The following is a 22,509-nucleotide window of genomic DNA, read 5'->3' as shown; positions in this document are numbered from 1 at the left end:
TCATCTACACCAGATATCGTATGGAGCCTCTTCACCCTGCGTGCACATGATCATGGTTCTGACCCTGCACTGGGCAATCATAGCACACTCCCAGCCTAGACTAGACATGCTTACACATGTCTCTTGCCTGTAAAGAGCCTATCTTCATTTTTTCTCTCCCACTTCCTTTCTTTCCCATAGTGCCCTTTGGTACAAGCAGTTCAACAACAAAGACCTGTGAGCTGATTAATTAATGTGCATACTATTTAACAGTTATTCTTTTATACACTAAACCCAGAGACACAGCGCATTCATATCAGTACTCTGACACAGCACAGTACTCTCAACCCCCTCACAAAGATGGATTTCTTTTCAAAGCCACTTTTAAATAAAGGGAAGAAATCATCTGTTTTGTTATTTCTAAATTTTCTGCCTTTCATTCTCCTGATTTTTTTTTTTTTTAAGCTATGGATGTAAGGGTTCCACCTTTACACGTGAGCAACCACTTTGTCGTTCTCCATGATCAGCATTAGATCACCAAGTAAAGCAAGCTGAGAGCGGGCACCTGGGCATGGTGATGAGTCTCCGGACTCCGGGAGTGGCGGAGGTGGAGCCAGACCAGCAGGAGAGCCTGCGATGTGAGTCTCTGTGATGACTCTCCTCTCTTTCCTCTCTGAGCGCCATGTGCCTTCGGCCCCAGGGAAGTGGTGGAAGGGAGCCGTGGGCTGTGGAGCCATTAGCTTCAGTGGAAACTGGGGTGTGGTGAGGGGAGGAGTGAGTAATGCAGAGACTCCTGCAGATGTTAGTGCTGGTGGAGGACTGGACAAGGAATGGCCTCCCTCCTGCAGAGCTGCAGGTATTCCAAAAGCCAGGGGTCTGTCCTCTCAACACCTGCCACATGCATGCATGCTTCTGGCCTTCCTCACCTCGGGATTTGGCCCGCGATGCTGGACATGGATGCCACTCCATGCGTGGTGGATCCCCAGTCAACATCCTCTCTTGGGTGGAGCTGTTGTACCTCTTTAAGCCTCACAACAAAGCAGCCTGGCTGCATTCGAACGGTGGCCCCACCCTTCTGGTATCTGGGGAAAATGGAGGTGAGTTCATGAATTTGGAGAAGTAGAGTGATCCATGTTTGAAGGGCCAAGTAAAGCTTTCGTGGCTTGTCTGTAGCTTGTCACGAGGGTTATTCACGTAAAACCAACAGAAGCTTCTACTGTTGGTGATTTATTGCACTATCAGTGTCTCTCTCCCAGACCAGAAGGGAAAAAGAAGAACAAGGAAAGGGAAGGGTAAAGATCCAAATGTGTGTATTATTCCGTTTGATTCCCTCAGCAATCTCTTGAGAATGTCCCCATGTTGCACTTGCTGGGACAAGACCCAGCAGGGTTTCCTGACTTGTTCTGTGATCTTTTACCAGAGGAAGGGCCTTGGTACATAGACCCAAGTCTTTAGGGTTCATTTGTTTCTGTCTCTGAAGTTCATGTTTGCTCACCCACGGCACTCCGTTTCCTTGGCATTGCTAACACGTGGCATAAAGCTCAGGACAAGGACATATGCTGTGCAGTAATAGTTAGACGGACAGTTGCAGACAATTCTATTTTGCAATAAAGTCCAAGTAGGACAGAATGTAATTAGGTAATTTCTTCATCTGTGTTCTTGGGTGCTTTCCTTGGAGGACAGCATCCACAGCAAGTCAGCAAACTGTGGCCCCTAAGTATGGGTGAGGGGAAAGCGAGGTTGCAGGCCACGCCAGAAAATTATGCATCTAGAGAAGTCCAGGATTACAGGAATCTCCTGGAGGAGATAGAGCAGTCAGAGGGGAAAATGCATTTCCTCTAACATTTATTTCCAGACATTTATAGAGAACAAAGTAAACTTACATATGACAGTGGGGCAACCAGGAAGGCCTCCTGGCAGTGTGTTTCCATCTTGTTGTCAGCAGAAAGCTTTTCCAGATGATAGAAATGTCCTTTGTCCTTGGACTCCGCCCAGAAATGCTGCTCTTCCTGGAATTTGAATTCAGAGCTTTATATATTTCAAAAATTTATTTTGGTGAGTTGGATTCTGCCCATTGAGGACATCTCTCCTTAAGACTAAGTTGGTGCATTTCTTAGAAAATAAAGATGCACTCAGTTTCTTGGGAACGTAAATCAAAGCGATGTTGTTTCTACCAGAGTAAGGCTTGGCCCTGGAGAATGTCTTGAGAGCACAGCCCTGACCATGTAGTTCCCTCTTCTCTGAAGCCTTCTTCCCAAACCTGACCCTCGGTGGATTCTTTCTTCCCTGTCGGAGTGGGGGAAACCTTGTAAGCCCACTCTTTCCACACTCCTCATACTCTGACTAACTGAACTATCCTATGGCCTCACTTTAGGTTGTGAATAATATGCAGCTACCTCCCAGATTTCTTTTCCAATACCGAAGCACCCCCCCCCCCCAAGACTCAGCCTTGTCTTTCCACATGCCCCCAGCATCTTGTTGGGTGTTCCTGGGGCATCAACCTCAGAGAACCCCAGACCCTCTCACCTCCTGCCCATACCCCTTTGTCTGGTGAGGACACACAGTAACCCAGATATCCACACCTGAAAACTGCTCACCTCTTAGACTTTTACCTAATTTCCTCCCTAAATATTTTTTACCTCTCCCCTCCATCTTTTCTATCATTAGCCCCATGTAGACACCCATCGCTTGTCAGATTCTCCCAGTAGCATGCTGCAAGGTCTCCTTACCTTCCTTCGTGTGCTTCTCACCTCTGTTCTCTAGGACTGTTGGAGTGAGCTTTCCAAAATGCAAATCTGCCTCAGTGACTCTTCTCCTGAATCTCTCTATTGGCTTCCCACCTCCCATGACATAGGACAGGCTACCTGTGGAGGATAACAGGCTGTTCCTGATAGTCCTGCCTATACTCCAGCCTCATCCCTGCCTTTTAGGTTCCCAGAATACTGGGAAAGTCCTGCCCACAAACACGCACAAATACCCATGTGCGGACACGTCACTGCTTTCATGCCTCTCCCCGTGTTCGGTTGCTAACTCTTGTTAATTTACTTAAAGGTTCAGCTTGGCAATCCCCTCTTCCTGGCATCTTTTCCTCAAAGCTCATTGTCCCCAATCTGGGTGTCCTAGGTACCTGGACCCACCCCATGTCCTGGTGTGGCATTAGCTGAACAACCAAAGTATGAAATATCCAGAAATAACTTTGGGAATAAATGCGTGAGATCTGCACAAAGTAAACTGTACATTTTTACTCATGGAATAAGAGAATACTTGAATAAATGGAGAGAAATGCAATGCTTCTGGATAGGACACTCCAGGGTAACCAGATATCATTTTCACCAAGTTACTTTGTAAGTTAAGTGCTTTTTCAATCAGAATCCCTACATGATATTGCCTTTTGAACTTGACAAAATAATTCAAAAGTTTACATAAGAATAATCAATCTATGATGCTATTTTTTAAGTGAAGAGGAATGAAGAAGAATTTTGCCCTACCAGATAAAAAAAGTCAAGCATTAAAACTACATTAATTTACCTCAAACCAATTAGGACATCTACGATCAACAAAGAAAAAAAGGAAATAACAAGAAGTTGGGAATCTGTTGAGGAATTGGAGCTCTTATGCACTGTTGATGAGATTGAAAAATGATGTAAATGTTATGGAAAACAATTTGGAGATTTCACACACACACACACACACACACACACACACACACACACCCCACACAAAACAACAACAACACACACAGAATTACTAGATGACTCAGCAATCCCCTTTCTAGGTATATATCCAAAAGAATTGAAAGAGTCTTGAAGAGGTATTTGCACACCCATGTTAATAGCAGCATTATGCACAATAGCCAAGAGGTGAAGGCAGCCTGTATGTCCATTGATGGATAAACAACATGTGGTATATACATACAAGAATATTATTTAGCCTTAAAAAGGAAGTAAATTCTGACACATGCTACAACATGAATGAACCTTGAGGACATAATGCTGAATGAAATAGTCCAGTCACAAAAAGGCAAGTACTGTATGCTTCTACAAATATGAAGTTTCTAATAGGTAAATTCATAGAGACAAAAATAGAATGATGGTTAACTGGAATTGGGAGAAGGAAGAAAGGGGATTTGTTTAATGCATTCAGAGTTTTACAAAATGAAAAAGTTCTGGAACTTCCCAAACAAACAAAATTCAGGACCAGATGACTTCACTTGTGAATTCTACCAAATATATAAAAATCAGTAATACCAATTCTTCCCAAACTCTTCCAAAAAATAGAAGAAGAGACAATACTTCTAAACTCATTTTTGCAAGACCAGCATTGCTCTAATATCAAAACCAGACAAGGACACAACAATTAATAAAATTACAGGCCAATATCCCTGATGAACATAGATGTAAAAATACTCAACAAAATAAAAGCAAACTAAATTCAACAATACATTAAAAGGATCATACACTATGATCAAGTGGGATTTATTCCAGGGATGTAAAGATTGTTCAACATCAGTAAATTAAACCACAATAACAAAATGAAGGCTAAAAATTATATGTGCCTCTCAATAGATGGAGAAAAGCATTTGACAAAATTGAAAATTCATTTATGATAAAAACCTTCAATGAAGTGGGTACAGAGCGACTGTACTTTAACATAATAAAAGACCATATATGACAACGCCACAGCTAACATACTGCATGGTCAAAAAGCTTAAAGCTTTTTCTTTGGGATCAGGGACAAGATAAGGATGCCCACTCTCGCCAATTTTATTTAACATAATATTGAAAGTCTTAGCCAGAGTAATTAGGCAAGAAAAAGAAATAAAAGGCATCCAATCAGAAAGGGAGAAGTAAAATTGTTACTACTTGCAAATGATATATGTAGACAAACATAAAGACTCCACCAAAAAACTGTTAGAACTAATAAATTCAGTAATGTTTCAGGGTACCAAAATTAATATTCAAAAATGTGTTGTTTTCTAATAGTTTAGCAAACTACCAGAAAGAGAAATTAAGAAAACAATTTAGGTTCATCAAGCCCTAGCCAGTTTGGCTCACTGGATAGAGCGTTGGCCTGGGGACTGAAGGGTTCCAGGTTCAATTCCGGTCAAGGGCATGTATCTTGGTTGCAGGCACATCCCCACTAGGGGGTGTGTGGGAGGCAGCTGGTCGATCTTTCTCTCATCGATGTTTCTAGCTCTATCCCTCTTCCTTCCTCTCTGTAAAAATCAATAAAATATATATTTTTTTAAAAAAAGAATACTGCCTAGGAATAAATTTAACCAAGGAGGTTAAAGACATGAAAATTATAAGACAATAATGAAAGAAATTGAAGATGGCACATAAAATCGAAGGATATACTGTGCTCATGGGTTGAGAGAATTAATATTGTTAAAAAGTCCATACTACTTGAAGCAATCTACAGATTCTATGCAATTCCTATAAAAAAGCTAATAGAAAAAATATATAGAAATATACAGAAATAGAAAAAAAAAATCCTAAAATTTGCATGGCACCACAAAGACCCAAATAGCCAGAGCAATCTTGAGCAAGAAGAATAAAGGTGGAGATATCATGCCTCCTGATTTCAAACTATATTACACAGTTACAATAACCACAACAGTATGATAGTAGTATAAACCAGACACATAGATAAATGGAACAGGCTAGAGAGCCCAGAAATAAATCCAAACATATATGGATGATACTTTACCCCAATGTTATGCCATGTGCAAAAATTAACTCAAGATGAATCAAAGATTTGAACATAAGGCATGGAACCATAAGATTCCTGTAAATGCCCTAGTTGGTTTGGCTCAGTGAATAGAGTGTCAGTCACTCTATCCACTGTGAACTGAAGGGTCCTGGGTTTGATTCTGGTCAAGGACACATGCCCAGGTTGTGGGCTTGATCCCCAGTAGGGGCTGTGCAGGAGGAGGCAGCGGCTGTAATCATTGATGTGTCTGTCTCTCCTTCGCCCTTCCTCTCTGAAATCAATAAAAACATATTTTAAAAATAACATAAAATAAGATTCCTGTAAGAAAACATAAGCAGTAACCTTGACATTGTTCTTGGCAGTGATTTTGTTTTTTGACACCAAAAGCAAAAATAAGCCAGGGGTACTACATTAAACTTAAAAGCTTTATCACAGCAAAAGAAACCATCAACAAAATGACAAGGCAACCTACCAAATGGGGGAAATATTTGCAAATCATATATGCACTAAGGGGTTAATATCCCAAATGTGTAAAGAACGCATACAACTCAATAACAAATTGCACCTGGCCAGCGTGGCTCAGTGGTTGAGCATCGGCCTAGGAACCAGGAGGTTATGGTTTGATTCCCAGTCAGGGCACATGCCTGAGTTGCGGGCTTGATCCCTTGTGTGGGGTGTGCAGGAAGCAACTGATGATTCTCTCATCATGTTGTTTCCATCTCTCTATCCCTTTCCCTCTCTCAAATCAATAAAAATATGTTTAAAAAACAAACAAAACAACCCCCCTCGCCCCCCCCCCCCCAAATTGCAACTAAAAATGGTAAGAAGATATGAATAGAATTTTTCCAAAGAAGACATTCAGGTGGCCAGCAGGTGATCATCCTCACAAATCAGGGAAATGAAAATCAAAACCACCATGAGCTATCACTCACACCGGTTAGAATGGCTAGTATAAAAAGACAAGAAATAACAAGTGTTGGTGAGGAAGTGTACTATTGGTGGGAATGTAAACTTTTGCAGCCACATTGGAAAATAGTAGGGAGTTTCCTCAAAAAATCAAAAATAGGACTGCCATAAGACCCAGCAACTCCACTTCCGGGCATTTATCTGAAGAAATAAAAAACACTAAGGTCACCCAGCTGGTGGGACTCCGTGGTTGAGCACCAGAAGGTCACCAGTTCAATTCCTAGTCAGGGCACATGCCTGGGTTGCGGGGTCATACAAGAGGCACCCAATCCATCTTATGTTTCTCTCTCATTAATGTTTTTTTTCTCTCTCCCTCTTCCCTTCCCCTCTCTCTCAAAAAAAAAAAAAAATCAATAAAAACATTTAAAACAAAAACAACAAAAAGCACACTAAGTCTTCCAGACAGGGGTCAGGGTAAGGATCAGAGGTCTGTGACATTTTGGTGTGGCCTCAGAATCTGACCTGTTCCAATGGTGGTAACTCACATCTGAGAAACTAGTAGACAGATCCTTTCTTAGACAGCTGTAGTTCCCTATTGCTGTATACAGATCCCAAAACTTACCAGTATGGAATGCTCACAGTTTTTGAGGGTTGGGGAGTCTGAGAGGAGCCAGCTGGGTGCTTCCAGCTCCAGTTTATCATTAGGGCACAGTCAGAGGGTAGCCAGAGCTGGAAGATCAGGGAACTTGGGCAGCTGGGGGCCAGCAGGGCAGCTCTTTGAAACCCTAGGAACTATCCATGTAGTCTCTCCACGTGGTATACATTGGACTTCCACAGCATGGTGGCCTCCAGGTCCTGGATTCCCTAAATGGCTGCTCAAGGCGTCAGTGCTCGTCTTCCAGCAAAAGGTGCAGGCTGCATGGATTTTCCTGACATAGCCTCAGACTCACATGTCAACACTACTGCCGCATTCCATCAATTAATGCGAGTCACAAGCCCACTGAGATGCATGAGTGGGGGCAGAGACCCCACCTCAAAGGGTAATGCCAAGGCCACATGTGGCATAGCTGTGGGATAGAAAATATGATATAAAACAAATACTAAAAAAAAAAAAGAAGACTCAAATTGCATGCTTTACAGGTACCAAATACATGAAAGGTAAAATCTTTTTCTCAACAGAAAATTATCTACATCCATATTTTTTAAAAATATATATATTTTATTGATTTTTTACAGAGAGGAAGGGAGAGAGATAGAGAGTTAGAAACATCGATGAGAGAGAAACATCGATCAGCTGCCTCCTGCACACCTCCTACTGGGGATATGCCCGCAACCCAGGTACATCCCCTTGACCGGAATCGAACCTGGGACCTTTCAGTCCGCAGGCCGACGCTCTATCCACTGAGCCAAACCGGTTTCAGCAACATCCATATTTTTGATATATGGATTGTCCCATTGTTTCTTATTTTCTAATGTCAATATAAATTTTTAGTGTGTCAGATGGTTTCTCAAAAGTGCATTAGTGATTAGTGCATTCTAGCCCTGGCCAATGTCTTTCAATGGTTAGAGTGTTGACCCACACACCAAAGGGCCGAGGGTTTGATTCCTAGTCATCATCCCTAGCCCTGGTCAGGGTGCGTGTGGGAGGCAACCAATCCATGTGTCTCTCACATCTCTCTCTCCCCCTCCCTCCCTGTCCTCCACTCTCTCTAAAAATCAATGGAAAAAAAATATCTTCAGGTGAGGATTAACAAAAAAACAGAAAGTGCATTCTAGAGTGTGATGCTATGTTAGGTCCACAGTCAGAAAGTGGGACAGATTAATAGCACCAATTTTTGCACATATGGGTGCATTAGTTACTACAAGTGAATTTTAGATCTGAGGAATTTTGTTCAATTCCATCATCCTCCAGTGTTTTCACTGAAGAAATAGAAGAGAAATGTGAGGCAAAATTGGAAGTTTTGTGTCCTTGCATGTCTAATAACTTCTCCAGACTTACACAGAAATCAGTGGCAACATTGATTTGGATCTAGCTTTTTAGGTTGTTGTTGTTTTTTTTAATCTTCCTTATTCACGTGCAAATTAGAAAGACTGCTTTAAGCAACTGTGTGAGTACATGAAACGAAACAACAACAAATGATGTAAAACCAGCGCATAGAAGCTGAACCATGGAATTTTTTTTCCCAAGGTGATATAAGCCATGAGCTGGGAGGTGCTGACTCAGCTCTGTGGAGTCGAGGCTGCTTCCCTACCATCTTCCTGATTCCCAGATGCTGCTACAGCCTCAGACATCACATCTGAGATCCAGGCAAAAGTGGGAGAGATGAACAGACCCCCCCCCCCCCCATTTGCCCACAGCTCTCTTTGGCTAGAGCTGTGTCTGTAGACACCCTTGATTATAAGAAAGGCTCAGGTGAGGATGGGGAGTTAACTTTTAGCCTCCAGGTGAAGATGGGCAAAGGTAGGATCCTGAGGTGGGATCTCGACTCAGCCAGTGCTTGTCATCCACCTCGCAGTGAGACGAGCACTAAGGCACATTATGAGATAGATGGGGGATGGGAAGACCACACTGTGTATTTGTGAATCCAGAAGTGGTTTGCTGGTAACTCTGAAAGTGTGTATGGTGTGTGTGGGTGGGATGGCAAGTATGTGGGTACAGAGAGGTGGCATGGCTTGGGCCAGGGCCACCAGGCAGAGGCCCTGGACTGAGGCTGAGCAAAGGTGTTTGGCTGGAGTGAGCACACGCATCCCCTGGGAGCTGGTAAAATGCAGGTTCTGGTCCAGGGAGGGGGGATCCTGAATTTCCACCAGGCACCTTGCGGATGTTGTTGCGTCCCTTTGAGGAGCCCAGGTTCAGGAGGCTCTCAAACTTGTTTGCAGAGTAGATTCATCTGGAGATATTGAAAAGTTGGTTCACACACAAATAATGTAAAGAATATAAATTGACTTGGGTCAATAATATTAAAGAAGCATCTGAGTCAGTGGTGCTTACTGAGGCATCTGTTAAAGCTGCACTCGTCAAACTGATGCGTACACAAAACACCTGGGGTTTGCCGATGCAGCGTCCAGCTCAGCAGGTGTGGGTGGGCGCTTGCGATCCTGCATTTTTAACCGGGCCAGGTGACAACAACGCTGCTGGTCCCACCGGGCCACACTTTGAGCAGTCAGGTAGCAAAGGGCTGAGATGGTGGGAGAGGGTAGGGGGAGGCATGGAAGAAGAGGACTCCATCCATTGACCCTGGTTTGAGCCAAAGAAGGGTAACAGCTGTTTTAGCTGAAGATGCCAACAGTACAAGCTTGCTGATCACTCCGATACATGGTTTTACTCATCTTATGTAAACTTACATAACCTGAAGTTGGGGTCAAAAACATAATATACTTAAAGTTTGTCTTATGTAAGGTATGTAAAAAGAACACATTGTAAAGTCCCTTTTATTTAAACACTTAGAGGTAAAGAAACAAATGCTAGAGCTGGCAACTGCTGTGCCTCTGGGTTTATTGAGGTGAGTGTTGCAAGGACATGTGGATAGAGCCCTAGGCCATCCTGAGCTCCTGCACCTTTATGCTGTTTACTTCTTGGCATGCAGTGGGGCTAAATAAATACACTAATACATACTACATGCACATATAAATACCCACACAATATGTGTATATGTGTGCATATGCATGCTTAATTTCCCTGCCCTGCCTCCTTCCTCCTGTAATAGTTTGCCCATGTGAAGTGTGGTAGATGGTTTGTAAACAGGAGCTTCAGCAGTTCATTTCCCCACACACCTGCCTTTGCACTGTGACATTCCCACATGTCCCAGCAAGAAGAGGAGTCCAGTTCACCACCGCCCCTTGTGTTTGGACTGGATGTGGTCCTTCTCTCCCAGGCCTCCAAAAGTCTTTGACTAACATAGTGAAGTGGGGATGGAAATGTGCCGGTTCTGAACCCAGGCTTCATGAAACCTTGTGCACTTGAACTTGCTGTTTTGGACCTTGTCCCCCAACCTGTGAAAGAGCCCAGGCTATGATGTGTTTCTGCCAACAGCTACCAATGCCAGTGGGACTGTCTTGTGCGCTTCAGACACAGCGGAACCCCTTGTGCCCGGAGCCTCGTAAGTGACCCCAGGAGGGATTGGCTGGGGCTGGAGGGAGTGTGGTATTGGAGTGTAAATGGGGACTCTGGAATGTACCTGGGGACTCTGCAGTCAGTCTGCCCAAATTTGAATTCTGGCTTACCCCTTACCCTTTGGGAAATTTTTTGAGTAATTATTCAATTACGTACTCTCTGTGCCTCAGTTTCCCTGTGAGTGAAGAGGATGCACCGGTGCCTCTCCATGGTGTTGTCAAGGCAATTACATGAGATGAAAGATAGGCAGCTTTCAGTAGTGTGAGCCAAAGTGGGGTCCATCATGCAACAACTGATGCTAGTGTTTCCTTACCTGGCTCCTTAACTGAGGTGAGCCCCTGGGAAATGGGCCTGTCAGAATCCTTGTCTAGGGCTGTGGTCGGCAAACTGCAGCTTGCTAGCCACATGCGGCTCTTTGGCCCCTTGAGTGTGGCTCTTCCTAAGCCTTAGGAGTACCCTAATTAAGTTAATAACAATGTACCTACCTGTATAGTTTAAGTTTAAAAAATTTGGCTCTCAAAAGAAATTTCAATCGTTGTACTGTTCATATTTGGCTCTGTTGACTAATGAGTTTGCCGACCACTGGTAGGGGATGAGGCGATGCTGGGAAGCTGGGAGGCCAGAGAAGGGGGTGACAAATGCCAAGTCATCAAACCATGTCCAGCATTCTGTAGGCTGGGACCATCTGAGTGTGGCAAAGCCAGGGATGAAGCAAATCCCAGAGGACCTGGCATAGACCAACCTTTCTGAGCCCAGCAGAGAGGGCTGAGCCTTCATAGTGAGGTGCCACAGGGTCACTGCCCAGCTCTTCTTTGTGGGTCTGACTCTGGTGACAGGTGGGGGTTGGCCATTGAGGACTGGCACCAGGAGAGGGCAGGCAGAACTATCAGGGACCAAGGTCCTAAAACACACAGAAAAGAAATTTTCAAGCCCAATGTGCTTCATTCACGGGCCCTGTGGATTTGGTGCTTAAGACACCAGCTAATTAGCTGAACTAATGTGAGTTCAGTTTCAATCAGTTGCGTGAATTCTTTAAACGTACAAGTCGTGGCCAGTGGAATACCAAATGAAGCAAAGGAGAGGATGCCCCTTGAGATTCAAGATCTGTGCAGGCTGGGAGAATACCATTTGCAGCCAGCCTGGAGAGAGCAGTATACTCATGGAGTCTTTGTGCAGAGCAAATCATCAAATCATGTCAGGTCAGTGTAAACCAGTGGTTCTCAACCTTGGCTGCACATTAGAATCACCTGGGAATCTTTTTAAAATCCTGATTTCTGGGCCTTACCCTCCGGAAATTCTGTTTCTTTGTTATGGGGTGGGGCCACAACATGAGTAACAAAGAAACAGAATTTCTGGAGGGTGAGGCCCAGAAATCAGGATTTTAAAAAGATCCCCAGGTGATTCCAACGTGCAGCCAAGGTTGAGAACCACTGGTGTAAACCCACTCCCCACAGGTAGGCAGGTGCGGCATATTAAAAGGGTGAACCTAAGATGCTATCACCTGGACGTTATTAGCAGCTGATTATGACAGATGCTGGCCCACAGCAGGGCCAAGTACAGGGCTAGCAGTGGGGGACTACTGCATGAGGGAGGTGCTTCGGACATCTTTCCGTGGAAGACCCAGGAATATTCCATCAACGATTCCTGAAGGCCGGGGTGAAGACATACATCTCAGGGGTGTCTCCCAAGTAGGGATCTCACATTAACCTTTACGCTGATTGAATGATGAAATAGGAAATCTAGTCATAATGTTGGCAAATGACATCAACTTGACAGCACTTTGAAGTATTTGGAAAAACAATGAGGGATATGTCATGACTGAAGACAGTTCAGTTCATTAACTCACTGTGTCACAAGCCTTTGGGCACCTACTGTACGCCTGTGCTTTTTGGAAACACAGTAAAGTAGGAATTGCCATCCCTTTCTTCAGGAAGCTGATAGTTTCCTTTGATTCAGGTACATCTTGGAAGCAAAAAGCAAAAAGGTATAAAAATACAAGAAGAATAAGAAATATTCTTATATATAATGGTGGAGGGTGAAGAGACAGTGGGCTAGGAAGTGATTCATGTTGAAGGTGTCCTTGAGGTTGAGCCTCACAGGTTGGAAAAAGGAAGGCCCAACTCAGAGAGGTTGCAGGGGGCAAGAGAGGGGTGGCCAAGAAAGGGGCTGCCAGGACTGTCCCCAGAGTTGGATCTGGGACCCTGAGGAACCAATCTGGTCACCCCTGCTCCTTGGCCATGAGAAAGGCTGAAGTGACTGCCCAGAGAAGCCCCTGTTGTGCTGGCTGTCAGGAACTTGGATATGGCAGGTACCATGTAGTTCTGGTTTTCATGATGTCCTCTCCTTCCATCATGGCGACCAACCTACAGATGCCCCCTATCCCACTGTCACAGTGTGAGGTCACCTCATGGAGGTCCTGCCCAGCTCTCTAAGTTACTATGTCTGTATAGGTTCAGCTTGAATTACACTATTTAATTCAAGCACCTAGAGATGCCAGTTCTCATTTGTTATGTAAAACTCACACTTAATAGAAGTTTCTAGTTATAAGAATGCTTACTAATGCCTCTATTACAATTGTGGTCATTAACAGTGTATTTATTATGCTTACCATTTTATGTACTCTTTAATCTAAGACCAGAATATATCCTGGGTCAAAGGACATATGTATACTTGCTCCTCTGCTAGGATGGGATTTGCCCATTAAATTTTGTGATCTGGACTTTTACAACATGGAGAGGTAGGGTGAGTTCCTTGTAGGTTTCAGACAACAGATTTATCCTTACTACTCAGTAAACTAATTGCAGACCAACCCTCCACGCTCTCCTTAGCTCGCTGAAGGTCAGGCATTTACCGTCTTTAGAAGATCCCCTACCCATCACTGCCCTCAGAGGAGGGGCTCAAAACTCCCATCCTTATTGCCACCCTGGCTCCCTAACCCTTCTTGTAGTTCAGGCATAATCCTGGTTTATAATCTGAGCTGATGCCTTGACTTTCCCCAAGTTCCCAAGCTGATTGATTCTCTGTAGGACATTGGCATTCAGGCCAGGAATGTGGCGTGGGGGGGGGGGGGGGGGTGGAGGTGGGGATGAGGAGGGCAGAGATAATGATACCTTCTTGTAAAGTGTGCCATTAATCCTAATGATTCTGCACAAAGCATGCTTCGGATACGAATAGCTGCATCTAGAAGTATCACAATCACTCTCACTGCACCCCCCGCCCCCCAGGTGAGGTGGGAAGTCAAATGGCCAGAAGGTGTCAGTAAAGGTCAAACAAAAAAGGCCAGTAAGTCATCCCTTCACCAGCCAGAGGTTTACCCCCAGACTCAGGATCAGGTGTGAGCTGTGCAGACTGTAGCACTGGGGCCGTGCTGGCACCTGGTCCTCTAAGTAACATTTTTGTTTGCTTGTTTGTATCATACCAATGACATTTTAAAAGATGCCAAATGGTGACTGCAATGCTTCTTTAAGAATAAATAAATATAATTGGAAGATGTTAATACAGTTGGAGTTAATACAATTGAAAGAAAATGACGGGAGAAAAATAGAAACACCCTTTATGTTATTATACAAGAAAGTATTGAGCCCCTTTCTTTCTACCCAGTTCTGTGTTTAATCCCTTCCCCAGGAGTTTCTACAGAATGCTAAGCTACTTAAGAGAATCTGATATTTCTAGTAGGCAAACAGAAGTAGTGGCTTTTCTTCTTTTGGCCTCTGCCTTAATTCAAATGCTGTGCACCCCACCAGTATTCATGGAACATCAAATCCAGGGTGCTGATTGAGGTGCGTTAGACAGGACCTCCACGTCTGGCTCCACAATGCTCTTAGTGAAAGCACAGCTTTTAAAATGCTGCTCATATCAGCCCTGTCTATTTCAACATCAGCTCTGCCCTGGGAAGAGCACAACACAGGATGTGTGATTTCTGCTTGGCAGCCTGTGCTATGGGAGATCCTTTCCCCATAAATCAAAATAGATTGTCATCATAGGCTGAGGCTGACAGTGCTAGGGACCCCAGGGGGTCCTGAGGGAGACAGATTTTCACTGGAATCAGGTAGCTTACCAACTTTACATTATAAACATTTTTTAAATAATAAAAGATTTCTCAAGCTAGCAGGCATCTGAAGTAATTTGAAGACTTTATGAAAAGAATATGTCTATTTAATCTAACTACCTAGATAGATAGCATATTTGCATATTTCATATATTTAAGTATATTATAAATTTTATGTTATACTTTATAGAGTAGTATGTATGTGCTTTCCTTTGAATACCGTCTTTCTACATAAAGTAAAAACTTTTGAACATCATTATTGTATGGGACTATGGGCTGAATGTTTGTCGTCTCCCCCCCACCCTATCCAATTCATGTCAAAGCCCTGGCCTCCATTGTGATGGTATATGGAAAAGGAGCCTTTAGGAGGTAATTAGGGTTAAATGAGGTCATGAGGGTGGGGCTCCCACAGTGAGATTAGTGGCCTTATAAAAAGAGGGATCTCTTACCCAGAAAAGGCCATGTGAGGACACACAGAGGTGGTCATCTGCACAGTAGGAAGAAGACCCTCACCAGAAGCCAAATCAGCCAGCACCCTGATTTTAGACTTCCTAGTTTCCAGAGCTGTGAGGAAATAGAGGTCTGTTGTGTAAGCTGTGGTTTTTTGACGGAAGCTTGAGCTGACTTTCACAGCACACTAGCCCTGGGCAATGGCTAAGATATTACTGGTACATGTGACACTGCTGAGCAGCAGCAGCTAATGAGGACTTTCCCCACCCATTTGCTGGGTCCTCTTTATCAGTGTTCATCTTTATTGCAGGCCTTATTTTAGGCTGGGTCTATTTGCATGGCCAACTGCACTTCTGATGGGAAACTATATGAAGCAGAGTTGGGCACAGGAGCTCTGAGGCCAGACTGATTGGGATCCAATTCTAGTTAAGCCACTTAGCAGCTATCTAACCGTTAGCAACTGACTTTAGCTCTCTGTACTGTAGTCCCTTCTCCAATATGGTAGTGGTAATAACAATGTCCTCCTCACAGGATGGTGGTGGCATACTGAATTGTGGGGTACTTGGTCCATATTGCCTCTGATACTATCCATCCATCACACTATAGACTGTACCTGATGGAGTTCAAAAAGTATTCCACTTGTGGCGTCTCATCCAAGAGTCTTTTTTTTTTCTTCTTAAACATTGACTTAAAAGAGGGAGGGAGGGAGGGAGGGAGGGAGGGAGGGAGGGAGGGAGGGAGAGAGAGAGAGAGAGGGAGGGAGAGAGAGAGAGAGAGAGAGGTAACAGTGAGAGACAATCATTGATCGACTTCCTCATGCACTCCCCCTACTGGAGATTGAGCCCTCAACTCCTGCATGTGCCCTGACCCTGACTGAGAATTGAACCCTGAGCCACACCGGGTAGGCCAGGTGTACCTCTGTGCACTCACCTCTGCAAGTCCAAAGCTTCTTACTCCTAACATGAGATTTTTCTACCTGGGGGCACTCAGTCCACACCAGGGCAAGTTGCAAGGGCCAGAGAGTGAATGCTCCTGGGGCAGCCGTGGACCAATGATGGAGAGCGAGCTTGTGTACAAATGCCCTGGTTCCCTCACCCTTGGGTAAGACAATTCTGAGTGTGTTCTCTACATGGTCTCCCAGCCTTCTGAGGCAAGATTAAGCCCCAGCTGCCTGTAGCATAAAGTGGCTTATTAGCACACACTCTTTTGGCTTCTCTCTGGCCCCTACCACCCTTACTCACCACTACCTGTCCAATGCTCTGGAACCACCTCTCTAATGAACTATTTGCACTTCAATTCTTGTCTGAGGGCCTCCCAGTGGGAAGTCTTGGGCATCCCCACAGACATAGGAATCATAGCCTAATTGAAATGGTGGCACTGTTCTGCCTTCGCCGCTTCTCTCCTACTTCCTAAGGGGACTCTTCCAAGAACCAGCAGAGAGCTGGGACTGCTGTGTCACACTGAGAGGCATTGTCACTTGCAAAGAGGCTTTGCTTATGCATTGATGTTGTTGCCCTAATTCACAGAGTGTCAAAGCCTCTTCAAGATGAATCACATCCCAGCACAGACAGGAGTAAATCTTAGGGGGACAATACCAGATCCTCACAAATGAATCTTCTCCTCTAGTCTAATTGGGAAGAATATGACTTTGAAATAATCACTCATTTGACCCCAGCAGCAAGCGTGTTATTCCATGGATGTCTCATCCAAAATCTCTTACCAGCATGCTCATTTGCTTTTTTTACATCAAATGTAGATTCACCGCACTGCACTGCCATTTGGCTTCGGGTCAGGAAGGTGTGAAGGCCTGTGGGGCTGCCCATTGCCATTAAAGGTAATGAAATTCAAAGTTCATTGAAGTAAGATGAGTACTAGCAGCTTTATAATAATTAAGATGGATGCTTCTGATATATACGGAAAGCACCTTCAATAGAGTTTTACCTGCATTTATGTTTATTCTACTATAAATTATGACTAATTAAGGTCTTCAGTGGATATTTACTTTGACAAAATTATGTTCAGTGCTTATTCAGAAGTCATAGCATTAAGCATATCACTTTTGTTTTCCAAGTCTCAAGGTGCCTTTACCCCAGATATGTGAATGGTCGTTTGCCCCAAATTCACGGTTAGGGTGTCAGGAGCTTTGTGGTCTTCAGGTGAGGCTGGTGAGATAAAACCAGGAGAGAGGTGAGTAGCTCAGATATACATGTTGATGTCCAGAACTGGCTGTAAGCTCATCAGCAGCAATGAAGAGAGGGAGATACAATCAGCAACATGACTCACAGTGTCCAAGCGGTAAAAATAGTCCAGGGACTCATGAGAAGCTCATCTATTTCTGTCACTGAGATGAGATGCAAAGTTCTCATTTAAACAATATGCACTGCAATGAGCAGCATTCCCTGAAAACACTCCACTGGGAATGTTTCCCTCCCCCAACTCAGCTCTCCAATCTCCTACCCTGCTCTAGCTTTCCCATACTCTCATCAGCACACTTATTAAATCCACATCCTATCTTTCTTCTTTGGGTAGAGCATAAACATCGCAAAAATAGAGGCTTCATTTGACTGGTACCCCCAGCACTGGTATGATGCCTGATACAGGGCAGGTGCTCATTGCATCTTTGTTAAATGATTGGATTTCATAAATTTTATTTCATTGGGTCTATTCTTAGAAAGGAGATCTGTGGTATCCAGCAAGAACAGACAATTTTGGCGTGTGGATCACTGGGTGCTTGTTTCACTACAACATTGATTTTAGTATATCTAGACCAAATAAAAGTGTGTGTGTGTATATATATATATATATATATATATATATATATATATATTAATAACTTGGATGCTACACAGCAGGAAAAATAAAACCTGATATATATAGAGGCCTGTTGCACGAAAAGATTTGTGCAATAGGCTTTCCCTTCTCCTGGCTGCTGGAACAGGTTTTCCTCCAGCACCCGGGACACAGGCCTTCTCTCTGGCCAGAGCCGCCTTCAAGCCTTCGCTGCCCTGCCCGGCCGCCCCGGGTCAGGTCGCACACGGGATGCCCGCCGCTCCAGGTCACAGATAGCAGGCCCGAATGGCAGCAGGGCAGGCAGGATGGCGCTGTCCCCACCCTGCCTGCAGTATGCAAATTAGCCACCATCTTTGTTGGCGGTTAATTTGCATATTGTGCTGATTAGCCAATGGGAGGCGTAGCGAAGGTATGGTCAATCACCATGTTTGTCTATGAGATAGGATATATATATATCTCACATAAATAACAAAAATGTTTAAAGAAGCACATTAAAAGAAAATAGGGAAAGGTGAGGATTGAGACAAAGGGAAAAAACCTTTGCAAGCTAGACTTGGTCACTCTCAGCTCACTTGTGGGCCGACCAGTCCTAACTTTGGCTCTAGATCTCCATCTATGGCTATAAGGCTGTTTGAGGGGTTGAGTGATCAGGTTTTATTTTTCCTGCTGTGTAGCATGCAAGTTATTAGTTTTCAGCTTTCTTCAGAGTAGATCAACACTTAAACTTGAACTCTGTAGCTCATGAACACGAGCTTTCACTTCAAAGAAGTGAAAGAAGGCCAATGGACCTGGAGCACAGAAAGTTGCGGCAGGGAGGGGGTGGTCAGGGAGGGGCAGGGGGCTTGAGGATTTGGCTCATGCTGGGTCTCATCAGCTACACCAAGACCTTTTGTCTGTACCCGGGGTCAGTGTCACTGAAGGAATTGTGTAGGAGTGTTACAAGATCAGTTGTATTCCTGAGAGGCCCCTATGGCCACTGCACTGGCCAAGAAAGGGTGTGCAGGAAGAGCTAGAAGGTAGCTGAAGGGGCATGGGTGAGAGAGATGATAACAGCTTCAACTAGGGTGACCGGGGACACAGGTGGAAGAATTGGCAAGACTTGTCAAAGACTCAGTTTTGATGGTGAGGAGAAGGTAATGGCAAAATAGACTCCCAGGTTTGCAACTTGGTGGACAAGTGGTCAGGTGGTGGGACTGTTCATGGACATTGGGTGGGATGATAAACCAGCAGAGGGTTTGATGCACATTGAGCTTGGTGCTTTTTTAAAAAATATATTTTTGTTGATTTCAGAGAGGAAGGGAGAGGGAGAGAGAGACATAGAAACATCAATGATGAGAAACCATCATCAATCAGCAGCCTCCTACATGCCCCACAGGGGATGGAGCCTGCTACCCGCACATATGCCCTGACCCGGAATTGAACTGTGACCTTCTGGTTCATAGGTTGATGCTCAACCACTGAGCCATGCTGGCCAGGCGAGCTTGGTACTTTTGAAAAGTCCAAAGTGGAGATTCCAGTTGGACTGTTCACTGTCATGTGAGTGATAGTTGGCACCAGGGGTTACAGGGAGATTATGAGTGAAAAAAGGATTTAAACCCAACACTTAAAGGCTGGACAGAGGAGGATGACAGAGTATGGGGGGCTATCTGGGGAGAAAGTGGGAAAAGGCAGTTGGGGAAGCCATGGGGGAAATTATCTCAGGGAGAAGGGGGCACGTGTTTCTGAGAGTTGTCATGAAAAGTGAGGTAAAGCATGCAAAGTATCTTTTTGGCTCATTGATATTTAAGCCAGGGGTTCTTTCAGGGGAATTGAGGGAGGGGGCCAGATTGGTTTCTGCATATTCATACACCAAATCTGCCCTTTCTCACTCAACATCACAGCTAAATTTGGGTAGATTTCAGGCATCCACATTGATTTCTTATATTTTTGAGGTTTGTTTTTTAGTAGCACTGCAATATTTATAATAAAATTGAATTTAATGGGATCCCAGGTGACATCCACCTATATTTGCTGTTTCATAGTTTGCTTCTTTGGAAAAGGCAATAACGCTGGGGAAAAAAAAAAATAGAAGGCAGCACAAAAAAGAGGAAGACCAAATATGAGATGGATTGACCCCATAAAAGAAGAGATAGGCTTGAGTCTACAGGAGCTGAGCAGAGCTGTTGTGCACAGGACATTGTGGACACCACTCATTCCTAGGGTCTCCATACTGAAGGGCATGTAACACAGTTTCTTTACTAACCAGCTCAGCGTGTGTAGGCTCACTAGATCTCCTCAGCATTTTCCTTAGAAGGCCTAGTCTTAGACGGGAGAGCACAGTGAGGCTAGGGCTTATTCCGGAGATCAGAAATCCAAACACAGGAGGAAAGATGCTTACTCCGGTACACGCAAAGCAAGTTTTGAAAAGTCTGTAAATAATGACATGTCATTGAACATTTCAGTATTTCTCTGTTTCCTCATTCTCCCTATTCTGCCGAATCTAGTGGCCCAGTGGTAACCAATCAGGGGCCTACTACAGAACAGCATGTGTCAAGAAAAATGATTTATTTTAAGGGGTTCAGAATATATGACCTACGATGGGAGAAATAAAAGAGGGCCTGTGATATAATCTCATTGGTGACCCTGGGGCTTGGATTGGGATTTAGCTCCTACACCATCAAGTCTTGGCCCCCGTTTATCCCAAGTGCTTCAATTAGGCACCACCAAATTCTATTTATAAATGATTTCAGGGGAGAATTTTCTATTTGGGTTAATACAGCTGTGGTTGGAGGCACACAGCTAGGGTGTGTCAATCCAGGCATACCTATCTTTAGCAAGTTTTAAGACCAAGGGCACATGAAATAAGGTAAGCTAAACCTTTATCTAAAACATGTGTTCCACTGGCAACACACCCAAATACCCAGAAAGGATAATACAATTAAGATAAACACATCCAAGTGGTCAGGAAACCAAGCCAGGCTTTGAAGAAAGAAACTCCCCCTGAGGAGACTGAGAACATAACAGTCCTCCTTGATGCTACCAGAGTTAAGGGTGGCCAGTGTTCTGATATATTGTCCCTGTTGTGTGTGTTTCACCTTGTTACCTGGGCAAATAAGATCTCAAACTACTCTTTTCAAAATTCAAGTCTTTTGAAGTCACATAATATTAATGCCCACCAGAAAAGGTCCTTATCTGGATGCCCCAGACTGGCCTCCTTGCTGAAAAGGAACCATGCCCCGCTGTGGACACAATCCAGGAATTGTCTTCACCTAAAATAAAAGTGCCTGTTGGTTTCACTCTGGCTTATTTAAAGTCTTCTGTGCAGTGACTTCCAGGGCAGTGGCTCTTCCTCAGTCTGCCAAGCCAAGGCAGCATGGTCCACCAGGGACTACGCCTCTTCCCAGAATTGACAGAGAAGTGTGCCTTGTGGCCCCCAGGTCCCCTGTGAGGAGCAGGTTTGAGCCAGCCATACAAGGAGAGAAGTTGGGCAGTGGGTGAGGTAGCCTGAAGCACATTTTCTCATTCCATCAGGAGGGAATATTAGAATAAAGGAGAGATTGGAGCCTAAGACAAGGACTTGCATACATGTGGCTTCCTTGGGAAGTGATTCAGGGGGAAGAGTGGGGAATTACGCAGGGAAAGGAGGGAAGTGAATAAATGGCTCATTATCAAGAGTCACCCCAGTGACTGGGGTCTGTTCTGCCGGGGAGTTATGGGAGACAAAGTAGGACCTCTTCAGGTGCTTTAAACACCTGCAGGCCAGGGGCTGGTGGCTTTATCCTTTTGTCCATGGCAGCCATGGCTGCTTCTTCCCCCGTCCATCAAACATGTAGACCAAGGTAGCATCTTTGATTGGTTATGGTTGGATGCCATTGGTGAATGCTGCAGTGATGAATGCCAAGGGTAAACCGACAGGACCATCAACATCTGCAACACGAGAATGTGAAAACAATTTTGGATTCATCTTTATGCCAATATATGTTGTTCCTGAAGAAGGGGCATATAATAGGGTCATTTTACCTGGGACTGGTGGGAGTCCAGGCTTTCTGGAAGATGTTGCTTGGAGCTCAACTCTTAGCCTCCTCCTTTGTACGAAGCCGTGTTCCAAGCTCATTCCTCTGCACCAATAGGCATGTGAACCTCCCCACCATCAGACTGCTGGGAGCACAGGAGCTCAGAAGGAAGGGAGCTGCAGGGCCCATGAGGAAGCACCTCCTTGTCCTTACTCAGCATACAGTGCAGCTGTTCCCAAGCTGTAAGTTCCTTCTGTGTTCCTGAGGACTTCCCTCCTAGGAAAACACAGTGAGCAGCAAGCAGGTGTGAACAGGATGTCTGCAGCCAGGCATGTCTTCTCCACCATCCAACCAAGAGGGAAGCAGCCTGCTCCTGCCTCCTGCCAGTAGTCTGTCTCCTCCTTCTCCAGCACAAACTGACCAGAACTCATTATTCTAATCAAGGAGTTCAATGCCAAGAAGGGCTGCGTGAAGAGCCAGGAGGCACACTGTTCCTAGGAATCCAGGAACATCTAAGC

General features: G+C 44.5%; 1 protein-coding gene across 7 annotated transcripts in view; it reads left to right on the top strand.

Annotated features, from left to right (window-relative positions):
- SYNDIG1 (synapse differentiation inducing 1) overlaps positions 1–22,509 on the top strand; it is a 123,866-nt gene that overhangs the window by 5,498 nt on the left and 95,859 nt on the right. For 2 of the 7 annotated variants that reach the window (XM_081097804.1, XM_081097805.1), the window contains exon 2: positions 10,631–10,697. The exons of 4 other annotated variants lie outside the window; for them this stretch is intronic. The gene's annotated coding sequence lies outside the window, so the exon portion shown is untranslated. Of the gene's footprint in view, positions 1–444; positions 618–10,630; positions 10,698–22,509 lie in introns of those variants that run through there. One more of the 7 variants, XM_081097808.1, reaches the window with a different exon arrangement.

The sequence above is a fragment of the Myotis nattereri genome (assembly GCF_964212035.1).
Source record: "Myotis nattereri genome assembly, chromosome: 8".
Lineage (NCBI taxonomy): Eukaryota > Metazoa > Chordata > Mammalia > Chiroptera > Vespertilionidae > Myotis > Myotis nattereri.
Note: the sequence above shows the minus strand (reverse complement) of the source record. Positions and strands in the feature narration are given on the sequence as shown.